At 45.1% G+C, this 23,598-nt stretch overlaps 1 protein-coding gene across 3 annotated transcripts in view; it reads right to left on the bottom strand.

Moving 5' to 3' along the window:
* The window catches only part of LRRC8D (leucine rich repeat containing 8 VRAC subunit D), a 60,291-nt gene extending 38,122 nt beyond the window's left edge, over positions 1–22,169 (bottom strand). Inside the window, exons 1-2 of one of the 3 annotated variants that reach the window (XM_033067698.2) lie at positions 21,881–22,169; positions 2,427–2,566 (exon numbers count right to left, since the gene is read on the bottom strand). The gene's annotated coding sequence lies outside the window, so the exon portion shown is untranslated. Of the gene's footprint in view, positions 1–2,426; positions 2,567–13,820; positions 13,914–21,880 lie in introns of those variants that run through there. The other 2 variants (XM_033067697.2, XM_033067700.2) reach the window with 2 other exon arrangements.
* Between the last annotated feature and the right edge of the window lie 1,429 nt (positions 22,170–23,598).

Here is a 23,598-nt window from a genome sequence, read left to right as displayed (position 1 = left end):
GCCCCTAGACACACTTTAACATTTTGTTCATTGAACTGTATCAGCCAATATTTTTTTCTTGCTTTCCAGCTATGCCAGCAAAAATCTTACTGCAAAAGCCCTTCTAGTGATTGCAAAATTTTTCTGCCTGCATAAACCATTCCTTACACAGAACATGGTATAAGCAGTACTAGCAAAAAAAATTCCTCTCATACCAGTAGAGGAACCTGAGAAGGAAGTGGTGAGACCAGGTAACAGAAGCATGCAAGTGGGAAGGGTGAAAGGAGAGCATTGCATCAGTCCAGCTTGTGTGTACAGAAAAAAGCAGGAAGCAGTAACTGCCCTCACACCATGCTTGTGCCAGCAGAAACTAAACTGCAAAGTCACAACACTACTACAAGAAATAACAGCATGAAAACACTGCACACAGGTCAGACTGACCAACTTGACTGTGACAGACCTGGCATTTTGTTTTCTATTTGGATTTTTGCATCATGTTTTGTGTAATGTATAATCTTGAGAAACAAACATCACCTAGAAACTCAAGCATAAGCCATTCCATTTATGTCAAGTGGGTATTAACCCTATTTTCCCCAAGAGTTCAAGAGTCAGTTGTGTTAACTGTTTCGCTAAGAAAGATAAGATACTTAGCACAATTTCTTTGCTAAAGCCTATCTCAGAACTTCAAGCCATCTGTAAAAGCCTCTTAGGAGCAAAACCATCCACGTATTTCCCATCCAGGAGTAAACAACATCTCCACTTTTGCTGATGAGCATCCTTGTAATACAGACTCATCCCGGCTATGTGAAAAATACTCAATACTAAGAATAGAGAAATGTGGGTTAGAAAACAACAAAAAAATTTAAGACAAATTCAGTACACTTTTCAAGACTTGCCTGTCTGTGTTTCCACTCAAATAAAAATCTTCCCTGTATTCCTTCTGCCTGTTTTTTTTTTAAAGCCCCGATCTGCTGCAGGTTATCCAGCCTGCCACATCGCATCAACACAGAAACCAGTAAGGCCTGGCTGCAGAATTTAGGTCAGCTCGTCTGTGGAGTACATAAGGTCTTCCACACAGCCATGAATTTCCTAGTAATGCTTCAATAATCCCTCTTCATCCTGCTATGCAGCTATTTCACTAGGAACTGCTAGCTTTCCTCTAGCTCCCCAACAAAGACTCTCCACAGGAGGGATGTTTGCAGGCAAATAAGCCACTATCTCTTCCTTGGGAAGCAGGAAGCTGGTTGTTGAATCAAATAAATGCTGAGTCTTATTTCCCAAGACCAAAAAAAAAAAAAAAAAAGTGAAGTATTCACTTCAATGGATGCTAGAAAAAAAAAAGTTCCTATCTTTTAACCACACCAGGAAAGACAAAATCAGAGCCAGAAATTAGAAATTACCTCTAGAACATTAGGAATAATTTTCTCAACAGATTTTAAACAAATCCTCACTGCTTCCACCTGGGTCAACAAATAAAATAACAAATGTGACTAATAAATTCAGACAGTCTAAGCAAGAGAGGCTAGAATTTCTCGAGAGAAAGCATCACTTGAGGTGAAAAAACATTGTACCTCTTCAAAGAATGCTCCCTCTACCAGTGAATTGCATGCCACCGCCATCCCAAGCACTGTACAAGACCACGTAAGTAGAAGCCCTGTTCTTAAATGATCTCTAATGGTACATAAAAATAGGCACAGTCTTTTCAAAACATGGCCCCCAGAGCAGGAGTTTCACCTAAACTGGAAGGTACAGTTACATAAGACAAAAATCCCAAATTGAATACAATAAATCAAAACCTTGAACTTTTCTGTCTTCATAAAAGATGAACCTAACTAAATCTTCTCAAGTATGACAATCTGAAAGACATGAATGCAAGAATAAATACCAGTTTCCAGGAATGGTTATGGACATCTCAGGAAATAAAAACATAGCAAGCAAACTGACAGCTGGTTTTGTCTTAAAACCCATCAGTCTGCTACCTCTCTGTTCTGCTCTACATCTCCCACATAACATACTGCTCATCAAAAGCTAGCACTGAAGTGTCCCTACTAGAACAAAGAATAAAGCTGAGGAAAACCTTTCCTCAAGACATCAAACTGCTCTTCAACATTCAAACATTTGTTAAGACTATTACTAGCCCATTGTTTACAACTTACATGAAGCCTGAAAATGGTATTTGCAAACACATACTGAATGGTGTTGCACATTAGATGTGCATATCAAATACCCCAGAAAACATATTACATTTATGTTCACCTCAGACCTGGTCCAGAACTCAGACACATAAATGGAGCCATGCCAGGCCCACAGATGTGGCTGTCCTTACTGGGTCTCCATTGCATCACACACGTTAACAAGACCTTCTAAAGAATGTAACTTTTTATAACTAATGATCATCTATAACTTAACTGTGCATCAGACAACTATTCCCATTAGTGGCTCAGTACCTGATCAGGCTGTGCTTCTCCACCCTCCTCCTCTGGCTTCAGCTGGGCTGAGTGCTGGCTCCTGAAGGCTCCAGCAGCAGGAATACCAAGCCAGACTCTGATGATCACTTCCTCATTTTGACAAGCGCCACAGACTCCTCCTATATAAAAATAAACTGCTGTGAATCAAACTGGCCAAAGTGGTCATGGTAGCAGGGGTCAGAGGAATGCCACTCTGCAATACAGAAGACAAAGGTTACTCATCCTTTTGCTGACAGTGCTTCATCTCTGGGGAAGACTGAGCACATCCTTGTTGTAATAACTTTGGAACTACTTAAATGAGCCGTCCTATTCTTAAAGAGCGTAGATCCCAAATGAGCAATTTGTCATTTCCCACATTTTCTTAAACATACTGGCTCATGCTAACTTAACCAAGAACACTGCTACTTCTACATCATCACCTCCCTACACCACCACAAAAGCCCCCAGTGATGTGGTAGCTGCACAGCCACATGCTCCACACAAATGACACTTCAGCTACTGCATTACAGCCTTATGCCAGGCAAGCAGACCACCTTGAGTCAAATGAGCTGCTTGGAAAAATCTCAGGAAAACAACTCTATCCTCTGGGATGAACAAAATAGAGAAGTGGGATTGTCCCCCTCCTTCTTCAGTCCATAACTTCCACCAGCTAAGACCCAGCACAGGCTGTCTTCAACTCCAGAGACCCAGAGGCTCCAGGGCTGTGCAGAGCACACAGACAGAAAGCAACAACCCAGCAAAAAGAACAGCCAGACTCCAGCAGGTAATTCATGAATATTTATTTTAGTTTGTTGCTTATGAAGTATGCCTTGTTATAAATCAAGTATTTTACAGTAATTGCCTCCAATCAACAAACACAGGGAAAGCTGCTGTGTAAACCAATGCTGCTCCATATCCAAAAGGAGTCCCTTAGCAACAGGCAGGATTCTACAGGACTCCATGCAGCCGGCTGGCTGCCACTGCCTTGCTGCACCCCAAGCAGCACTGCTGTGTGCCCAAGGCGTTCCTAGCACTGCCAACCACAGCACACTGTGCCAACACCAGTGCAGCTGGTGCTCACTGCGAGGGCAGCAAGCTCCAGGTACACGGTACAGGGACAGCCCTCCAGAGCAGAGATGCTCCACAGTCAGGGACGACCAGCTGCATCCCCTGCTTCAGCCCCCAGCCTCCACCACAGCAGAGCTGTTCTGCCATGGGGGTCTGCACCCAGCACCAAGAGCAGGGCACTCAACCACCTGAGCTGCTCCCAAACCACTGCAGAAAAAGTGCAAACCAACCTGCCCTCCTCCCTGCCCCCCAATCTCCCTTTAATTTTTTCTGAGGCTTTTTCAGGGCTGGCACCCACTGGCACTCAGAAGCATACAGGAACAAGCCCTGTGTCAGGGCGAGATCATTTTAAAGGTCAGCAGGAACCTGCTGTTCCAGGTTTCTTCTTAGAAGTAGAGACCAGGATAAGGAGATGGGGAAAACACTGCCAAGTCCTCAAATAAAATATGCCTCATAGACTTTTCTTCTTGAAAGGGCTTGGGGGTGGTCAGGTGATCTCAGGAGAAGCAAATCTTTTTATGCAGAACTGGAGTTTTCAGAGACTCCAGGTTTTTAAATACATGGAAGAAATAAACTGTGACCAGATACTTTCCAAAGGTCTACAGCAAGCAGACTTCAGAACAGACCTTTGGATCATACTCTAGGTCTAACAGAAAATGCTCATAGCCACGGGGCCATTCACCTTGGATGCCTCTGTAACCCTTTTTTTTCACAAGGTCAGAGAGCCATGTAAGAAGGGCCTAAACAGAGATCACCATGCCCTCCAATCCCTCCTCAGCACCACCCCAAAGCCATTCCCACAAACAGCAGGCAAAGGCAGTTCCCACCTTCAAAGTAGGACTGTATTTTCTAAGAATGTATCAGCATTTAAGGAAAGGGGCCAGGAGAGGCTGAATAGCACCACCACCACACTTGGTAATGCATGGAAGAACAGGAGAGCTTGTCTTCAAGAGCTGAATCACAATCTGAAAGACTGCTGAGGTCCATCACTGCCACCCCCCCTTCCCAGAACAGGCTGAGCACACAGATTGGATCATACCTGGAGGAAATGTGAAGGATAACAAACAACAAAACACAAAATTTTGGTTTAAAACAAACAAAAACCAAATAAAAAACCAATCTAAAAGCAGAAATTCTTACATAAATCATAGCAGTGCATAAGTAGATGTTTGGGCAATGCCAAGACTAGTGAAGAACTCTTCCCCACGGTTCTTACCACAAAAATTCTCATGGATTTTGTTCCAAATCCCACTTGACAAATTCTCACTTTATGCTACTTCCTTCACCTCCCTCTCCCACTTTTGAAGTGACAATCTCCATTTATTAAAACAAAGCAACATCTTTCTTACAGAAACATCTGCTTTGATACAAGAATACACACCCACTGGTACAGTGAGTATGTGGGACTGTGGCTATGAAGGAGATTAAATAAGGAGCACATGCACCACTTCTCTTTTAACCTCGTCCCCTCTGGCACTCAACTCACTTCAATAGTCTCCTTTCAGGGCCCTACAGCATAGGGAAAGACACCACATTTACATTGGGGTGTTGGCATCAGCCAGTGCCAATTTCATCTGAATCACAGCCAGGCACTTGGCACTTGAGGCACAACACGTGCAACCTCCAAATGCCACGTCCTACATACAGTAGCCTACATGTGGCTGCCTCCATTTGTACAGTCACTTGATCAAACATCTCTTCTATTAAGGAAAACAATACTTCTGATGCTTTTAACAGGGAAATAATCATTGTTAACAGAGTGAAAAGAACCCAAACAATGCACTCAGAACAAATTGTTATGAATTCTGCAGAGAAAGGAAAGGGAGGGAAGCCACAGTATTTTTGGGGAAGAAGTAGAGATTTTGGGGGGAAAAAAATCAACAACCTTAGCTAATTAAATAAGTAAGCAGATCCAGTCATTAGAGTTTTAATTTCAGCACAGCTGAATAATTCTCAGTTCCACATATATCTCCAAGTTCCCCAAGAACAGCACACATTTGACAATCTCTTCAGTTAAAATGCCATCTTCCTCCCTTGCTGCTGCATAAGAAAAACAACAAACCAGCACACAGAAAAAGTGTCATGCCATCAAGAGAGAAGAAAAACCCCAGCACAGATACCTACTATAGAAATACCGTCAAAAGCAGCATGTAACCTAACCAGATGAATACCAGATTTTGTTGCTATCTCTGAGTAAGTTTTGCAAATAGCTGAAGCTGATTTGTGGCCACCCTGCTACTTAACATTCCTGCTCTCTCCATGGTGTGTGCCTGGGAAAGGCATCTTGCCCAAAGCAGAGGGTGGGCTGGAAGGCAGGATTCCCCTTTCAACAGCAGTGCAAGCTCAAATTTGCTCCAGCTGGTCTTGAAACCACACTCCCCTTGGAAAGCACCTTAGGCGTTGCTCCTGCTACATGGGATCCAACAGGATCCCACTGCCACTCCCTGCAGAGTTCATTGTCCATTCTAGGGCCTTGCTGCAGTTTTTCACATGACACCCAACACCCAGTTTAATTTGGGAGCTCTCTGCCTCCCTTCCCTTGGTGGCCACGTCCTCTTCCCCCATCCCTGAGTCAGAGGCTGCATGCAAACTCCTCCCCACTTCCCCTCTTCTGCTGCAGACAGCAGAAATAAAGCAAAGACATGAACTAATCAAACCTTGCTGGTCAAGCAGGCAAAGCTTCTCCCTGCTACAGCTAACTCAATGCCTGACCCACAGGCATGAGAGGGGGCTGCTGTTGATAGCTCTGTGTTACACTCTTTAGCAGATGGCAGCAGGGATCTAAGTCCAAACAGCAGACAGGTAAATAATCAGACACTGAAGAAGACCTCATATGGATGAGGTGACAAATCAGCAGCTATGAGAGTGTGGAGGCCACCATGCTCTCTTCATGCACAAAACAAACAGCAGAAAAGGGTTCTCTGCTCCTCATGCTGACCAGCTGCACACTGGCTGTTTCCAGGCTGCTCTGGGCCCCTGTGCACCGACGACAATCTTAAAATACAAATGGGGCACGTGCAAGCCATTAGTCAAAACCAGGCTTGTATTAATTCAACCCGTAAGATTCAGGTACCCATTATATTTCATGCAATGATTTTTTCAAATACTTTGCTTTCATGCTGACTCCAAACAGAGAAAACTTGGCCATCCCACTGTGAGCATAAAAGCCTTGTTTCTGGAATGAGACACCCTCAAACAAACAGAATCCATAAATTTTCCACTTCCAGAACAGTAAATATAATCTCATGCTTTATAATTTTATGTTATATTTACTCATACTTCACAGTTATCTCATTTCCTACGTCTCAGTATTACTGTTTTCTTTTGTAATTTCACATGTTTCTCATGTTTTTATTTCCAGGCTTTACTATCTTTGTTCTCCTGTATCTCTGGCCGCGGTAGTTTCTTTCTTTAAAATCTGTTTGGGTTAAACTGATCAACGCTAATAAAGACATTTAAATTCAACTTTCAATCTAAGTACATCCTAAATTAACATTCACTAAAAAAACAAAAATCAACATAGCATAAATACAAGTTTTAAACACTGGAAAAAGAACCTTGTCCAAACCCGCACATTTTTCACTTTTCTGAATGACTGCTAGAGCACAATTTTGTTTCTCTCAGTCCACTCTTTTTTCTAAGAAGATTTTTCTTCTATTACTCTTCTGTTAGACACTTTCCTACCCACTTTTCATTGGGACACCAGCACTGGTTAAACTCACAATTTCTGCAGCACCAACAACCTCTATGTATCTGCATTCCTCCACTTTCTTGTTTCCAGAGCCAATAGATTTGTTGTCAGAAGGACAGAAAAATGAGAGGAGCAAAACTATCAAGCCAGTTTTCCCTTTCTCTCTACTATCAAGGCCAACAAGAAAAAACTGTGAGGAAATTTAGTATGGGTTATAAACCAGCAAACATTACTTAAAAAAACTCAAACGCATGAAAAGTTTCATTTCCCTTTTGTCAGCTCCTCTGCTGAACTAGGAAGGTTAGGCTTTGTTTCTCAATTTAATTAGTCAGAAAATAAGTACATAAAAGTTTCTGGATGGCAGCCATTGAGAGAAACCCTGTATGTGGACTTCTCAGTTTGTATTTTTAAACAGTTGGCTTAACCGTGAAGTCTGGTTCCTCCATGCATCCTTGATGAAGGCAATTGCTAATGCATGTGGAAAGTGTGTGTAACCATAGTGGTGTCTGGAAACAAAGCAAGCCAGTCCACTACCTCTAACACTGCTCCCTCAAGTTTTAATGCAGAGACTGTCACACCAAAGCACCTCCTATCCTCCCTCTCCATGTACACAAAGCACCATTTATAAATATGAAATATGGACTTCTTTTTCCCCATTATTCACTGGTATTTACATTGGTTTAATGGACAAATTTATACAGAACAATCCAAACTACATCAGCTTAACACCGTGTTCCTCTGTGCAGGACTGCAAAGGCAACAAAATGTCTATTACACAACACTTCTGTATAAAATATTAATTTTCACAGGGGAAGCTCTTGAACCGAAAGGTTATTTTCAATGATTACCAAATCAGTGTTGTATAAGCTTGGTTATTTAATGAGTTTGAGACCAACAACAAACCATATATTTTTTATTGTCATAACACGAAAAACAAAATCAACTTTTTATGTGCACACATCAAAATACATCCACAGATTCAGCAAGCCTGCACTGGGATAACTGCAGGTGTCCACATTTTTAATTCAAGTTCTCACACCAGCTGAAAGCATGTAAGCTTCCTTTCCTTCCTATTCTGCAACGAGTGAAGAACAGGTAAATATTCAGCCATCACATTCATATATACATCCCATGCACTTGTTCTGTCCTTAAAGCTGTAATCACAGGTTGGAAAATCAGTGCAGCAAGAGTAAAGTGCTTCAAAATCTTCTCCGTACAAAAAAATCCCTGTTTTTAAAAGGCACGTTGGTATCTGTGCCACTGGCCAGACTTGAAAACACTAGAGGTGGGGCAGCCCTGGCTTCTGTGGGACCCAAGGGCAATGAGAAATACCTTCTATAAAGAAACTTATCTCAATGCTGACTTGTAAAGAATGAAGTCCAAGAGAGGAAAAAAAGACAAAGCTGTATCTTGGCTGTGACTTTGTAGCCATTAGGTTGCATGAGGACAGGTAGGAGCCTGTCTCACTGCATCATCAGAAGGACTATAAAGAGCCTTCATGCATGAGGTTTTTACTTTCTCTGTGTATCTTTACATGAGGAATGCAAGGAGGGGGCTCATTTTGAGCATCACTGTCCCCAGCAGATGGTCTCATCGTATTTACCAGCTCCATATGAGTGTCACAGGCAAGACATCTAAAACAGCAACATATACTTTATCCACCTCATCCATGCTCTAACCATGCTAGGGAAATCATCAGGAGATACAACTCAGAAAAATCCTGAGCAAATGAACAGAGAGATTTTGAAACTCCAGTTTGAGAACTGTGCGGTTTTTTTATTTACATGCACAGCAAACAGTTTGAAGAGATAATCTGATGGCAAAAGGTAACAACAGCATTTCATTATCTGTAGTGCCCACCCCTTAGGTCTGAGAAATCTTCTACTACCAATTTTCCAGTCTTCAAAGTAGACTATCATAAGGTAGAACGCCTGAGATGTCTAACTTTTGATAAGACCATATACAGAGGGGTTTTTGTTTCGTTGGTTTTTTTAACACTAACAAGGAGCAAGGCAGATCACAAGAATCAGACTATTCTTCTATTGATCACACAATACATACAAAAAGCAAGACCCTGATGAATAAACAAACACTATCCTCACCCACTGCTGGATGCCACATGCTTTCAGTCTGTTTCTTTCTGCTTCTTAATCAGTTACCTTCAACAAAAAAGGGCCTCCAAAAAGAAAAAATATCTGAGCAACAACTATCCTTCCTCCTCCCTAAGGGTGGCTGTATTTTACACCGCAATTGCTTCTAAAGTCTTGGATGTTGCAATTACTTCAGTCTGAGAACAAATCACTTCTGAGGAAAAAGCTCAAGTGGAAAGAAGGAATATTAGTTTTGAGGCTACATGAACAATATGGTTTCATATCCTGATTTATACTTGAAGAGGGAGAGGAAAAAAAACTAAGGTATTTATTTTAAAACAGTTATAACAAACGAGTCCTTGGTGCAGCCATACTCACTTCCCATACTACTGCTTGCCTCCAAGTGTTGGGCAAAAGTGGCATTTTGCTGGCTTGATTTCATGAAAACATGTTCTCTCTTTCCAAGGATATCTTTCTGAACATTCTGGCAGTTGCTACATGAATATCTTCTAACTTCTCTTCCTATCCATTTCCTGAAGGGGGAAAAGAACCTTTTCTCGCCACAGCTGAAGAGAATATAGAAATAAAAGAGCTTCAATTCTTTTAATTAAATAAATTTGTGGTAAGAGAAAGATTGAAGCAGTGTCAGTTAAAATTAATGATGTGGAAATTAGTATTACTGACAGTATTAGGTGCCAACTTGACTTGTGACGCACTTTTCTTTCTAACATGCCAAAACCAAGACGATTCTCAAGAAGTTAAACACTAGAAATCCTGGCTTTGTTCTTTCCTAAATATGTTTGTAATCTCTGAGGGGAGAAATTGTTTGGCAAGCAATTGGTACCTATTCTTTGTTATATGGCTAAAAGAAAATTGTACTCAATTTGCTCCGACCAAATGATCTTGAGCCAAACCCATCCCCAATGCAAACAAGTCAAAAAATGTAGCTCCAAGTGTTCTCAAGGTTAGAGGCACAGGATAGCCTTGAAACACTAATTATAATGGCTTTCACCAAACATAATGCTAGTAACTGCTAGAAAAGTGCTTTCACAAACACCTTTCTTCATATTTCAGCCCTGTGTGGACCCACAGCAGCTCATCATCACAACCAAAAATAAACATTTCCAAGACCCAGTAGCACTAGTGCGATCCCAGAGAGCCTCCTGTATGCATGTGGACTCATGAAACTATGCATACATGGAAAATCAGTCATGAACACAAGTCTTTGCACAGTGAAGTCCACAGGCTTTTCACTGCTTTTTTAAAAAAACATGCTTAAAATGTCACTTATACAAAAGCACAGGCAAGTCTTTATCGAAATGTAAAGTTTCTGGGGAAAAATATTTCCATTTTTCTTAACACAGCAGTAGCTTTTTCTTTTTATGTTGGTTAGGATATAGTCTTCCCACCACTGAGATAATAAATAAATAAATAAAACAGAAAAAAAGCCACAAAAGGAGAACTATGCAGCCCTATTTCAATGCTAGCAAGAAATGGAAGAATAAACAGCAAAAACTGAAATAACAGGTTTTGTTCTTCCCACTTAATGTTCTGTGCCATTCTATGTAACATCTCAGTATAACAAATACTGCTAATTGTGTTTTATGGTATTTAGGGATCTACAGCAACTTCGTGAATTGGAAGATAAAGACTGCTTTTTTGAAAGGAAATGAAAACCTTCAGAGTTCATTATTTCATGCAATACTTACCCTGGAACTCCCGGGTTTTTTTTGGCGCCCAGTTGAGAAACTTGTTTACTGAGTTCCCTCATGCTCCCCCATTTGTGACTCAAGCTCCTTCTCAGCAAAACAGCCTTCAGCAGCCCCACACAGATTAAATGCATTAAGTCTCAGGCACTAACTCAGTGATCACAGGGTCCATGTACCAGCACCAAAACTCCCCTCTGGCTCCTAGAGGTGCAGGAGAAAGCAAAGGAAGCCCCTGGGCTGGGTGCTGACTTAGCACTCTGGCTGCAGGCAGCCCAAGCCTCCTGCCACAGAAGCAGGACCTGACGCAGCTGCTGGTGCTGACAGAGAACACACACAGCAGGTAACAAACTCAGCCTGTGGACAGGGCCTGATTCAAAATCCACTTACTGCCACTGGCTTTAACAGACTTTGAATGGAACCTCAATACACAGAACAAATGGGAAGACCTAGAGAATTCAGAAGAACCAACATCAACCCAGGAAACTCCAGTACAATTCATTCCTATAAAATTGTGCCAAGCCACAACACACATAGCTGCAAGTGCTTCTGACCACAGGGACAGACATACCCTCTTCCCCACTAGCCTTTATTCTCTTATCCTCCTGTCACTGGCAGCCCAGCACAAACAGCATTAGCTTTTTTCCTGCCTATCCAGGCATGCAGGCAAGCAAACTGTCCATAAACAGGAGGCACAGCTGTGGTATCCCTGTACCACCACTTATGTATCGGTACACAAGAGAAGGAGGCAACAGGCACAGAGGGCCAAGAAAGCAAGAATTACATTTCAGGTGTACAGCTATGTGTCAGTACAATGTTAATCTTTGCAGGGCAAGCACCCAAGTGCTTTCACTCTCTCTGCATTGTTATTACAGAGTTTCGCTCCTATTAATAATTACCTTCCTGTGACTGCAGCAGTTTTTCTTCATTGTTGGTACTGCTACTTAGAATTCCTTTTCCAGACCTCAACACGCCGGACAGATTACTATCCCCTCAAGGATGTCAGGACTGGTAGAGATATCTATTGTGCATACCTGGATCTTACAAAACAAATGACAGCTTAACGCTGCTTCCTTCCCCACACAATCTCACACAGCCGTTGTAAACTTTTCATCTTTTGTGTTGAAGTAATCACAATTACAAATAACAGCATCTATTTAATATTCCCTGCTATTATGTGCAGGAAAGTGTTTTTGACAATAAGCAAGATACAGGCAAAGCACCAAATGACTTTACTATAAAGGCAATGCCTTCCTAGAGACACAGGAGAAAATTGTGTAAAAAAAAATATAGCCACAGAAGTATATTCCTAGGTCAGGACCTCATAAATCAGTTCCAACTAACAATACAAGGTTTACAGGGCATTTGGTAAGGCACAAAGAATGAATAGGATCCTGGCCCCAAGTAAGGCTTGGTGAATTAATTTAAGATGGCAATCAAGAGCAAAAAAACAACACTAACCTTACCCTAAGTTTGAAGAAAGATGGTTTCCTTTGCCTCCAGGAAGAGGTGAAGGGAAAAAAACAAAACACCACTACCAAAACCAACAAGTAAGACAGAAATAAAAGAGGAAAAAAAAAAAAGAGCAATAGAGAAAGGGTCTTGCTACCCCATCTGGCACGAGAGTGCTTTTTCTGATAGCTCAGAGCTGCGTGTTTAAAATCTGAGCCCCGTTCATGCAAATTTCTCCCATCCGAAAGCCCTCTCTTCCAAACAAGTAAGCATTGTCATTCCCCACCTTCAGTTTTAGAGGCAGAAAATACTATCCTTTCCTATCACAGTGATAGATATAACACTGAAAAAAAAACCAAATACTTCCCTGTAGTGTTTGAGGATTTTTTAAAGCTGTAACTGGCAAAGCTTACAAGTAGCAGGTACCCCAAAGTGCTCTCTGCACCAGCGGCTAAGTCAACTAAAAATCACTTTCAGCACCACCATTACAGGAAGTACTGCTAAGACTTATCCACCAAACAACACCACCACCACTACCGTCCTCCATTTTCAAGTCAGAATAACCTATCTCATGGCTCTTACACGCTGGGAACGTCCAGAGGAGAAAGTGCCACGGGCTGCAGGCGTGCTGCAAACGCAGAGCCTGAATCCCCCCAGTGACCGCAGACCGGCTCCCTTAAAGGATGCTGGGCAAGTCACAAGGCTTCTGCGCCTCAATTCGTGTTTGTTTAAGAGCAGTGGCAGCACTTGTGATGGGGGGAAATGGAGGTTGCAAGACACGAGCTGCTGTGCCAAGCTCAGGGATCCTAAAGGAGCAGGAGTCGGCATTGCCACGTACTGGGGAGCAGGGGGAAGGGAGGAGACGCGCCTCGAAAAAAACAGAGATGGTTATCTGACAAGGGCTGGCTCTGCCCTGAAGATGTGCTTTATTGACTAGCTTGGGCCCCTTCAATCTCCGTGCGCTGCAACACGAAGCACAGCTGACCCCACACAAAAGCCGCACAGCTGGCGGCCCCCGGAGGGGCCGGATCCAACCCCACTGGCCTCGCAGTTCCAGCCGCATTCCCCAGCACCACGCCGTGCTCCCACAGCCGCCCGGGCCAGCCCCGCTGCCCCCCGCCCATGCGGGCACGTCCTGCGCGGATGCGCATCCCGCGGGAGAGCAGCGCCACGAGCGCAGCCGTCCCCGGGGCTCCGCCGGCACACGGGCGCTGACAGCAGCACCGGCGAACCGGCCCAGGCCGGTCTGCACGCAGAAAAAGATAAAGAGAAGCGCGACGGAAAGCGTGGGGAGGGAGCGGCGGGGGCGCCGGTGAAGATGCCGCCCCCTCCCCGCGCCCCTCCGCCGCCTGCCCGAGCGCCTCCCGCCGGCCCCGCGCTCGCTCACCTCAGGGACGGCTCTGCGGGCTGCGGACCCCGAGAGCCGCCCGGCCGAGCCGAGCCGAGCCGAGCCGTGCGTGCGGCGGGGGCGCAGAGCTTCTCGGCGGCGGTCAGTCCCGCGGCGCTGCCATGCGGGCGGGCAGAGGCGGGGCGGGCTCGGCTCCTAGCAGCGCCCTGCAGCGCGCACCCGCATGGCTCGGCGAGCGGACAGCACCGGCTGCCGGCGGCGGCGGGGCCGGCGGGCGGCGGCCAATGGCTCCCGCGGCGCCGCGCATGTGAGGGCCGGGCTGGGCCGGCCCCGCCCGCTCGCCCCCCGCGCAGCCGCCGCGCTCAGGTGCCCGCGGGCCGGGGGCGGAGGCGGGACCCGCCGGGGCTGCGCTGGGGCGCGGGGCGGGAGAGAAGCGCCGGTCGGCAGAGCCCGTGCGGTGTTCTCGGTGCGCAGGTAAATGGAACGTGCTGCGTGAGCCAGATAAAACAGTGACAAGTTCAAATTGCATGACTTAATTATTAAAATTTTATCATGGAGAAGGAGGAAAGTTGTTTTATTTGTCTGTCTTGAGCCCCTCAGGGAGCCAAAAAGTCGAAGGCAGCTTTAGCTCGGGCGGGGGGTGGCACCGCTGGGACCGCAGGGACAGATTCCTCCACGGCGGCTCCAGGGGCTGAATGCAGGACACTGAGGAAGAAGCCGAACTGACCCTCATCCTCACCCCGAAATCCACCAGAAAATTCGTTTTCTCCTTTAACTGAAAAGGCACCGATATCCTTAAAAATGTCTTGAACACTGAGCCGACACGTGACCAGACCTGCGGGTCTTTTGAACTACATTTGAAAGTATATTGGTCTTGATCAGCATGGAATTTAAAAAATAAATAAATAAATATACAAGCTCCTCTTTTCCATATTTTATTTCCTCTCCACATTTTCAAGATTTGGAGGAGATAGGAAGTGATCTTTTGGTACTTGTTCAGAATAGCTTTATGTCCCTTTAAAGACTGAGAATTTCCCCTTTATATTTTTAGATGCATTTTTAATCAGACGTTCTGATCTAAATGACTGTATGATGTATCTAAGGTTACAAATGAAAGCACTTCTTAGCAACAATTCACTTCTGAGACCAGAAAAAATCAGGCCAGCTTGTCCTGCTCTCAGCTGTTCAGCACTATTTTCATACCAGAGTTTTCATCTAGTGGGGAATTTTAGCAGAGCTCAGATTTAGTCTAATGAGCTGTCAATTATTTTAAGCTTTGATTTTTACTACCTTCATTTGGCCTTTTAGTTATTTTTTTCCCTGAGATCATCATCACTTGTGTTATTTTTGTCCAACATTTTAGACCTCACTGTTTTCTCAATAAGGTGATTTTATTACCTATTTATTTATTTCTGCTCTGACCCAGTGGCCAAGGCACATAGGGTGTGTAATACTGGGGCTCCACAGTGAGGGAGGGTTAATAGAGGTAAAAGCAATCCAATCTGGTAAACATCAAGGCAAGTGAAAACAGATAATAACAAGAGCTGCTGGCTGGGAAATCCTGAGTTGAAGGCAGCTGGCAGAGAAATTCAAGCGGAAGAAAAAAGGATTTTTTCAGATGCCAGAGCTGGTCAGAGCTGGCTGAATCCACATTCACTTAGCAATCAAGACACTTTGCCAAGCTGAGGCACACCAGCAAAACAAACAAATGTCTCTGGGGATCCGAGAGAGAAGACACCTGGAACTGGGCAGATCCAGATCCAATTAAGATTCCCTTTCCGACAGGGCAAACACAAGTGTGAAGGACTTACCTCCTACAGAACATATGCTGGGTTTCTTGTTTGGTTTTTGTTTTGTTTGGGGTTTTTTCACTCATTTTGGTATGTTTTTAAAGGTAACACAAATGGGTTTTAATTTAAACCACTCTACACCCTCTCTTTCAAGCTTCTCTGGTAGAGACCTGTCCCACTATTTCAGGTTTGGTCTTCCCCAGGCTCGCCTGAGTACTTTTGGGCAGCTCTTTCTAGGTTGCTGTTTCTGGCTCTGACCACCTAGGACATGCTGAGGTGGGACAGAAAAGAGAGGGGAATTATAAATCTAAAAGAGCTCCGTTTGAGGCAAATAAAAATCCCAACTGTTCTGTTATTCTGCTTTAGTCCATAGGCAAAAGTACAAGTCAGCCAACTCCCAAGTTATTCCATGAGATAGAAAAGATGCCAGAAAATAGAGGCTGTGGGGGGAAAATGGCTCTTTTCCACTTGCACAGTTTTGACACTGGCCCTTTACAATTAAATAAACTAATATTGTTATTTTGATTTGTGGCTGAGAAAACTGAGCAATAGCAATGCAGCCATATGCCTGACAGGATATCCTGTTTGGTTTTACAGCTGCATTTTAGTTTCAATTTTTCAAATTCCATAACCTTGAGTAGCCAAATATGTCACATTTTTCACCCTTATTGTTATTCTCATATCATTAAAAGTTTTTTAGAAAATATCAGCTCTCCAACAGTTACGATTTTGGCCAGGTTGAAAGCTGACCATTTATTCTGAAATAATTTCCAGTTCTTTCCTTCTTTCAGTCAAACAGCCATACTGTGCATCTCATATATACCTGCATGACATTGTCCAGCAGGTGTCCAAGTTCAGTCCAAAGGAGCCAGGTGCAAAAGGAACACCAGCAGAAGGTGAACATAAGGAAGAGATGGTGTCAAAAATAGAGTGTGCCAGTGGTTCCTCAGAAAACAGTGAGAAAATTCTATACTGGGAAATATTTCACTCCTGGCTTTGAGTGGGCTGACAAATTTTTTTCCCAAGCAAATTTAAGATGAATGAGAATTTTGGTATTGTGGATTAGACAAGATAACCGTTAAAGATACCTTCCAACCCAAACTATTCTATGGTTCTATGATTAAGAAGTAGATGAGGTTGTAGTTGTACTTGGTTGTACTTGGAAAAAAGTGCAGATGGCTACATAAAAGAGATTTCCCCATTCCAGAAACAGGGTAATTTGACTTCATGGAATGGGCAAAGCATGAAGGGGAAGACTCACTCCGGTTTAAATAAGGAGGAGGATGCATATGAGTCACTTTTTTTGGCTACTGGCCACCTGTTTTCAAGAAAGAGTGTTTCTAAGTGCTGAACAGCTCAGCCTGAGGTGTTCACCCAGGACACATGGGCAGGAAGCCGGGGCTGGGGATGCAGTCAGACTTGTCAGCCTGATCTGCCACTGCCACCCCTCCTGCCCGTTAGTGCCACCCCTGTGCCGTGTGCCCACCACAGTGGCAGCGAGACTGTCTTTCCAGGCAAAACATATCCATGTGTTGGCAGCTGGTTTATTGTCCTGCAAGCAGATGTTGGCAAGGGCCTGCTCTGCACATGCCCACAGCTGGCTGTGGAGAGCCTGTTGCATGGAGAGCCAGCCGTGGGGTGTGGGGCTCAAGGGCTCTGCTCTTCAGAGAGAGAGGGAAGGAGAAGCTGAGGGCTGTGATCCCATGCTACCAGTCTGCCCCATCACCAGCACAAATTGCCAAAGCTTTCAGAAAGTCTAATCAAATTATCAGACAATCCTGCTTTAAATACATTTTTACTGACAATCCCAAAGATATTGAAGAAAAGAAAAAAAACCATGTTTTTCAAATATAAAAAGCATTGCAAAACCCTGTCCCTACTAGGTTAATTTGTAATTCCATCAATTCTTTTTTTTAAATTTCTGCTAACCAACTTTCTTTGCCATTATGCAACCCCATTATAAACAATTATGCAGACCCATGTTACCACTCTTTCTGAAGATATTTTGCTATTATGCTTGTCTTCAAACACCTGGCACAGCAGCCTCTGTATTAAAAACACAGTGACTCTTGGAGGCCTTGAGACCCAGCCTATTCTGGCTGGGATTCTCCCAATTTCTGAACTTCCTGGATGGAAAAAAATCATTGCTTACCTTATCTTTGTGCTGAAAAAATGAGTGAATTACTGTTTTTGATAAACAGCAGTTTCTACTTACATCCTGAACGCCACAGTGTGTTCACCAGTTCTTTTATTTAATTTGTGATAATATGTCAGCCACCCAATGTGCAGTTCCATTTCTAATAATTTGGGGGATGAGGCCTCATTCTTAGCAAGTACCTTTGTATTTTGACACAAGAGCAGCAGCCATGATGGTGTGCATTGCAAGCAGCGTGTGTTATCACACTGCAGCTCAGCAAAGTTGTTCAAGTGATGGCAGGAACACATGCTGGCTGCTTCTGATTACACAGAAGACCTAGTTTTTGTGAGTTCTCAAATTTCATCCAGTGGATATACAAACAGATGGCCAGTCTGTTTCATTCTGTACTAATCAATAAAGGACTATAAAGTCACAAAACACACAGCATCATAGGAGATGGGAGGCATGGCAGGAAGGTCATAAACTGAGCTGCAGGCAAACCTGCCCTTCACCCTGGCAGCTTGCCAGGGCAGGACTTTATTTTAGCAGAAGCAAGAATATGGTTGTACATTGCTTGGCCAGCCCAAGATACAGCCTGTGTCAGTCAGATGCAGAGGCTGGTAACATGGATCTATATACTCAGATCAGAGCCCAGGCAGGAATCACCACTGAGATGCTGAGTACCTTCACATCTTTAGAACTGGCGGGCTGGGAGGGGGCATTAGTCTGTTCCAGTTCACTTCATCTAGCTCTTCCTATTTTCTTAATTTTGCATTTTACTGCTTCTATGATCTCTGCCTCTTCTGCTCGCCACCATTTCCACAAATAGTAAATGCTAAACATGGAGAGTGAAAAAGAAATAAAAATTAAAAACCTGTCATAATCAGAATTAGCAGGGTAAGACCAAAAGAAGCTTTCAGGTATCACACTTTGTCCAGGCCTGTTCTCTGGAACAATTTCCCTGCTTTCCCCAGGACATTTTAGTCTGTTATTTCTTTCTTCAAATCATGCCTGAAAGCCCTTCTTTCCCCTTCAGATCTCAATTGGCTTTCTCAGTTAAATGGCTGTGGCTCCATGTGCAAATGGAGTGACACAAAGCCTAAGTGCTCTACCTGGATCTAGGACAATGGTGGCCTTTAAAGAAATGGCAAGCCAGTTATCTTCAGAGTGCTGAGCTGTACCTGTGCTAGCACTTAACCTTTACTTCCCCAATCACACAGGTACAATAGTTAGACCTTGCTGATTTTGTTATTCCTTTGGAATAAGTTGCCTTAAAATAGTCAAGCCACAAGGGCGTAATGAGGTGCACAGCTGGGCAAAGCTTTCTGAGCAGCCGGAGGAAAAAGAATGTATGTGGGACCAAAATGCTCTGAGCCTGCAAATGACTGATCTCCAATCATTCAAATGGCTGAAGATTAAGGACTCACCCAACTAGATCAGAAAAAAACCCAGACAAACAACCCTCTCCCCAAAAAAACCCCAAAACCAAAACTAAAAAAAAACCCACCACAAAAAAACCCACAACAAAACCAATGAAAAAACCCCCAACCACCAAAAAACTCCCAAATTTGAGGAATACCAGGCAAAAACAGCAGGGAAAAAAAGGGATAAGGGAGTAATATTTATATCCTACATGCTGCATTTTCTCTCTGCCTTCCTATTTTACCATGGAGCAAAGAAACCACCAGTCATTCTGTAGAAGGAGACTACAGAACTCTTATTTTAAAATGGAGCTCCTTAATCAGGGACCCAGAGGTACTTAGAGCTCTTTTCCCACCTCAAGAACTACAAAAGGCCAGCTTTTTTTGTGTGCCTTGGTGCCTACAGAACCCAGATTTGCCTACACAGCATTAAGAGAAGTTGATTTTGCTTGAAATGAGCTATTTTAATCTTCTTACTTTAAATACAGCACACTCTGCTAGTTATGTGTACAGTAATTTCACGACCATAAGGTGCACCGGACTATAAGGTGCACCCCCCCAGGAGTCGGCAAATTTCGCAACTTTGTAGATCATATAAGGTGCACCAGACTATAAGGCGCACTTTTTTTTTGCAGTGAGGAGCTGTGCGGCACGCAACAAAGTAACGAATTACTGGCAGGTGCTCAATTTGCAAACATTTTTCAAAGATCGGTGTAGCCTTTAAACACAGCCCCAGGCGCCCTCCCTGTGCAGCGAGCCCCAGTAGTCTCGCCCGCCCCCGGCACCGGCTGGCATGGCTCACGGCTCCAGGCTCCCACCGCGCGGCCGCGCTGCGTCCCGGCTTCCCCCCGGCCGGTGGCGGCGCTTCTCGCCGCTTTCCCGTGGCGGTGGCAGCCACGCCACTTCTCCCCGCTTCCCCACGGCTGCGCTGCTTGTCACCGCTTTCCCACGGCCGCAGGGGCCGTGCCACCGCCGCCGCTTTCCCGTGGCCGCCCGGGCTGCACCACCACTGCTCCGATGCCGCCGCCGGGCAGGCTCTGCTCGGGGCTGTTGCAGGCTCGCACTTCTCGTTCCCCGCGCGCCTGGGCCGGGGCCACCCGGCTTCTTGTTCCCCCGCCCCCGCGGCCAGGGTGGTGCCGCCCAGCTTCTTGTTCCGCCTGCGCCCAGGCCGGGGCCGGCAGCAGCTCCCTCCCTCCCTGCGCGGCTCCTGCCGGCTGTGGCCGCCCGCTCCTGCCCCCCGCTTGCGACTCGGCGCTCCCACAGCACCGCCCCTCCATTGCGGCTCACACTTCCGATTTGGCAAATTTCGCAACTTTGTCCATTATATAAGGCGCACCGGACTATACGGCTCACTTCTGGGTTCGGGGGAAAAATTTAGTCAAAATGGTGCGCCTTATAGTCGTGAAATTACTGTACGTATTACAGATCAAACAAAATCAATTGCTCCATTCTATCAATTTTGCCCAAGGGAAAACATAGCAACAACACCTCTGAAATCCTCTTCCCAGTATTTTTTCAAATACAATGTCAGTAAACCAAAGTATTCCAGTCACTAAAGCTTCTGCAACTACATATCCACTGTCAGTCTAGCATCACACTATCCACTCTAACTACACATCTTAAAGATTCCAAGTATTCCTGTGATTCCTATGCACAGCCACCATGGCATTCACCATGCTAATTTTAAAACCTGCTTCAACTCCTTTTCTAAAGACTGATACAAAGGAGGACACCTTTGCAATGACGTGGGAAGAAGGACACCTTTACACACACATGCAATGACAGAGAAGAGGATTATTCTAATGTCCAAATAATTTGTTTTCTCTGCATTTGACTTGAATATAAATTAATTGGAGAAAGCACTGGTAATATTTTTATATACTAAGAGGAGGGCATAAGAGCAGCAAATTCACTGCCAACACTGTATAGCCACCACAAACATATACCTCCCCCAGCCTCAAATACCTTCAACTTATTATCATTTAGAAAGAGGGAGAAGGAAGGTCTGATCACGTCTTAACCTAAAATAACGTTTTGCTTTGTCAGGTTAATTATATGTTCTGACATCAGAAACTGAAATTAGCAGGCGATTTTCCCTTGGGTTGCCCAGAGACAGTAGAATGAATCATGCCTGCTCTTGTACTGCACCCGGGACCACGGAGAACAAGGGATGGAAAGACCAACATATTTATTTCCTTACTCTGATCTCTGTGGCTAGAGAGTCATAGCACAATCTGGCTTTGTAGGGGCTGTGATGTGGCTGGCTGGTATTGCTGTCATCCCAAGTGTGGCAGAAATGGCCATCAGCTTCCAATGGGTGCATTTCCACTGCCACAAAGGCATATTCACTGCTTTCCTTTGATCCTGGTGTGAGCCCATAGCACCGGAGTTTCTCAAAGTGTCACTAAAACTTTCTGAAATTAATTTGACATGACAACAGTGTTCAACACAGGGCATTCTCCTCGGAAAAAACCCACAGCCAGACCTTTTGGCACTTAAATACACAGAAAACACTCTCCAAGTAACTGATACCTTCCTCCTCCTTAGAGCTATGTAGCACAAGATACCCTGAAGTTAGCCTAAGTCTTAAATCTTAGAAAGAGCGCCCAGTCACATCTTTTCTTGTCTCGTTCTTGTCTTTTATACCTAAAGTTCTCCTGGAATTTTATTTCCATGTTGGCTGCTTTTCAACCGCTCCCGTTCTCATTCCCCTTTTCTCCTCATCCATTCGCGCTGTTTAAAGCCCCCTACCTGGTGCAGCAGAGCAGCCTGCAGTTACCTCCGTCCACCCTGCCCGCCTCCCTCCTTCCCGGGCTGCTCCTGCCAGGCTTCGCCTGCTCTTCTTCCTCTCGCGGAGCTCCCTCTGCTGTTGGAAAGCCCGAGCGCTGCTGCGGGGACGGATGGATCTCCGGCGGGGCAGGATAAAAGGAGCAGCATCCTTGTCGGACACCCGCAGGGTTGTTCTTTCTGTCCGAGTGTCAGAGCCATAGGAAAACTTGCCTTTATGTTCTGTCTCCAGCTGTTTAGCGTAGGACATGAGCCCAATGGTGTGGAGTAGCTGCAGACCCAAACTACTGATTAATTACAAGAGATAACTGTAAGAAAGGAAGGGAAAACTCTGCCAAAATTACTGAATGAAAAATAGGGCCTCAGCCTGTGAGGCTGTAGGCAAACTGGCCTCACACTATGACAGCCCTGCTGGAGGGCACCTACACACTGCAGGTGCCTGGAGGTTTGTGCCAGCTGCAGCAGGACATGCTGAGCCAGGACATGGGAGATTTAAGCCCCCAGCCCCATGGCATGTGGGCATGAGGAGGGGGGATGTTCCCTCTCCCATGGCTCCCTGCAGAGCTGCCCCTCACCATGTGGCACACAGGCGCCTCACTGCTGGCAAGATGCTCAGCAGCGGTCGCTCTGCTGAGCTTTGGGATTCCTAGGATTGGAGAAAGAGAGCACAAGACACACATTTAGCAGCAGTGAGGGAGCTGGGCCTCAAAACGTGCCAGTAACTCATGCTGGTTCCTGCAGGGGCAGAGCCCTGCTGCCCAGGGATGGTGCACAGCTCCACTCCCATCCTGAGGAGGGGAACACAGAAATGCACCGAGCTGTCCCCTGCTAACGCTGCCACGTTGGCACACTGGTTGCATTTGCCTTCACATGTTGCCATAGGAACTACAGCCCCAGCATCTGCTCCTGCTCCTCCCTGCCATGCTTCCTCTGCACCCCACTGGGCTCAGCCCACTTCTGCTTCCCTGCCAACCTGCCTGATCATGCCTCCCCCTCACTCACGAACTCCCTGCCTCATCCTCTTTTTTGGGTGACAATCAGATTACTGCTGTAGCAGTTAATTATTGCATTAGTTATAATTTGCCTATTCATCTGCTTTTCCCCTTCCCTCCCACCTTGGAATAATTCCATCTCTCCATCCTTTCCACCTTCACACTACCTCTGCTGTCTGACTCCCATCCCCTTTTCTCTTGCACTCCCCAGCCACACAAAGCTTTGCTGCACTGCTCTACCCTTTCCTTCCTCTTTATCTCCCTACTACTCACATCTTTTTTGCTCTCTCCTAACACCACTTGCTCCATCCTCTCTCCCAGTCTTCCTACAGTTTCCTTCACTTTAGACACCCTGCCTACCACCTCAGGTTACTGCTTGACACAGGTCTTCTCTTTCTTCTACCCCCGTGCCGGGGTACTGCCAGCTTCTCCAGGTCTAAGCCAGGCTTGTTCCTCTCCCTGGTTCTTGTACAGTCAAAGCATTACCCATTCTATGCTCCTATTTATCAAAATACCCCAGAAACAGTATCTTCTGCCACCTTCATTAGCCTTACTCAATCCTTCACAGCTCCAAATCCTCACTTTCCTCCAGGCTCCAAGGTAAGCACCTTGTAATTTCCCCTTGTCCCTAAATCCCACTCTTACACTCCTTATTCCTTGTCCTCTGAATGGGAGAATCCAGCCAGCATC

The sequence above is a fragment of the Catharus ustulatus genome, chromosome 9, assembly GCF_009819885.2.
Source record: "Catharus ustulatus isolate bCatUst1 chromosome 9, bCatUst1.pri.v2, whole genome shotgun sequence".
Classification (NCBI taxonomy): domain Eukaryota; kingdom Metazoa; phylum Chordata; class Aves; order Passeriformes; family Turdidae; genus Catharus; species Catharus ustulatus.
This window is presented reverse-complemented; position numbering and strand designations above follow the sequence as displayed.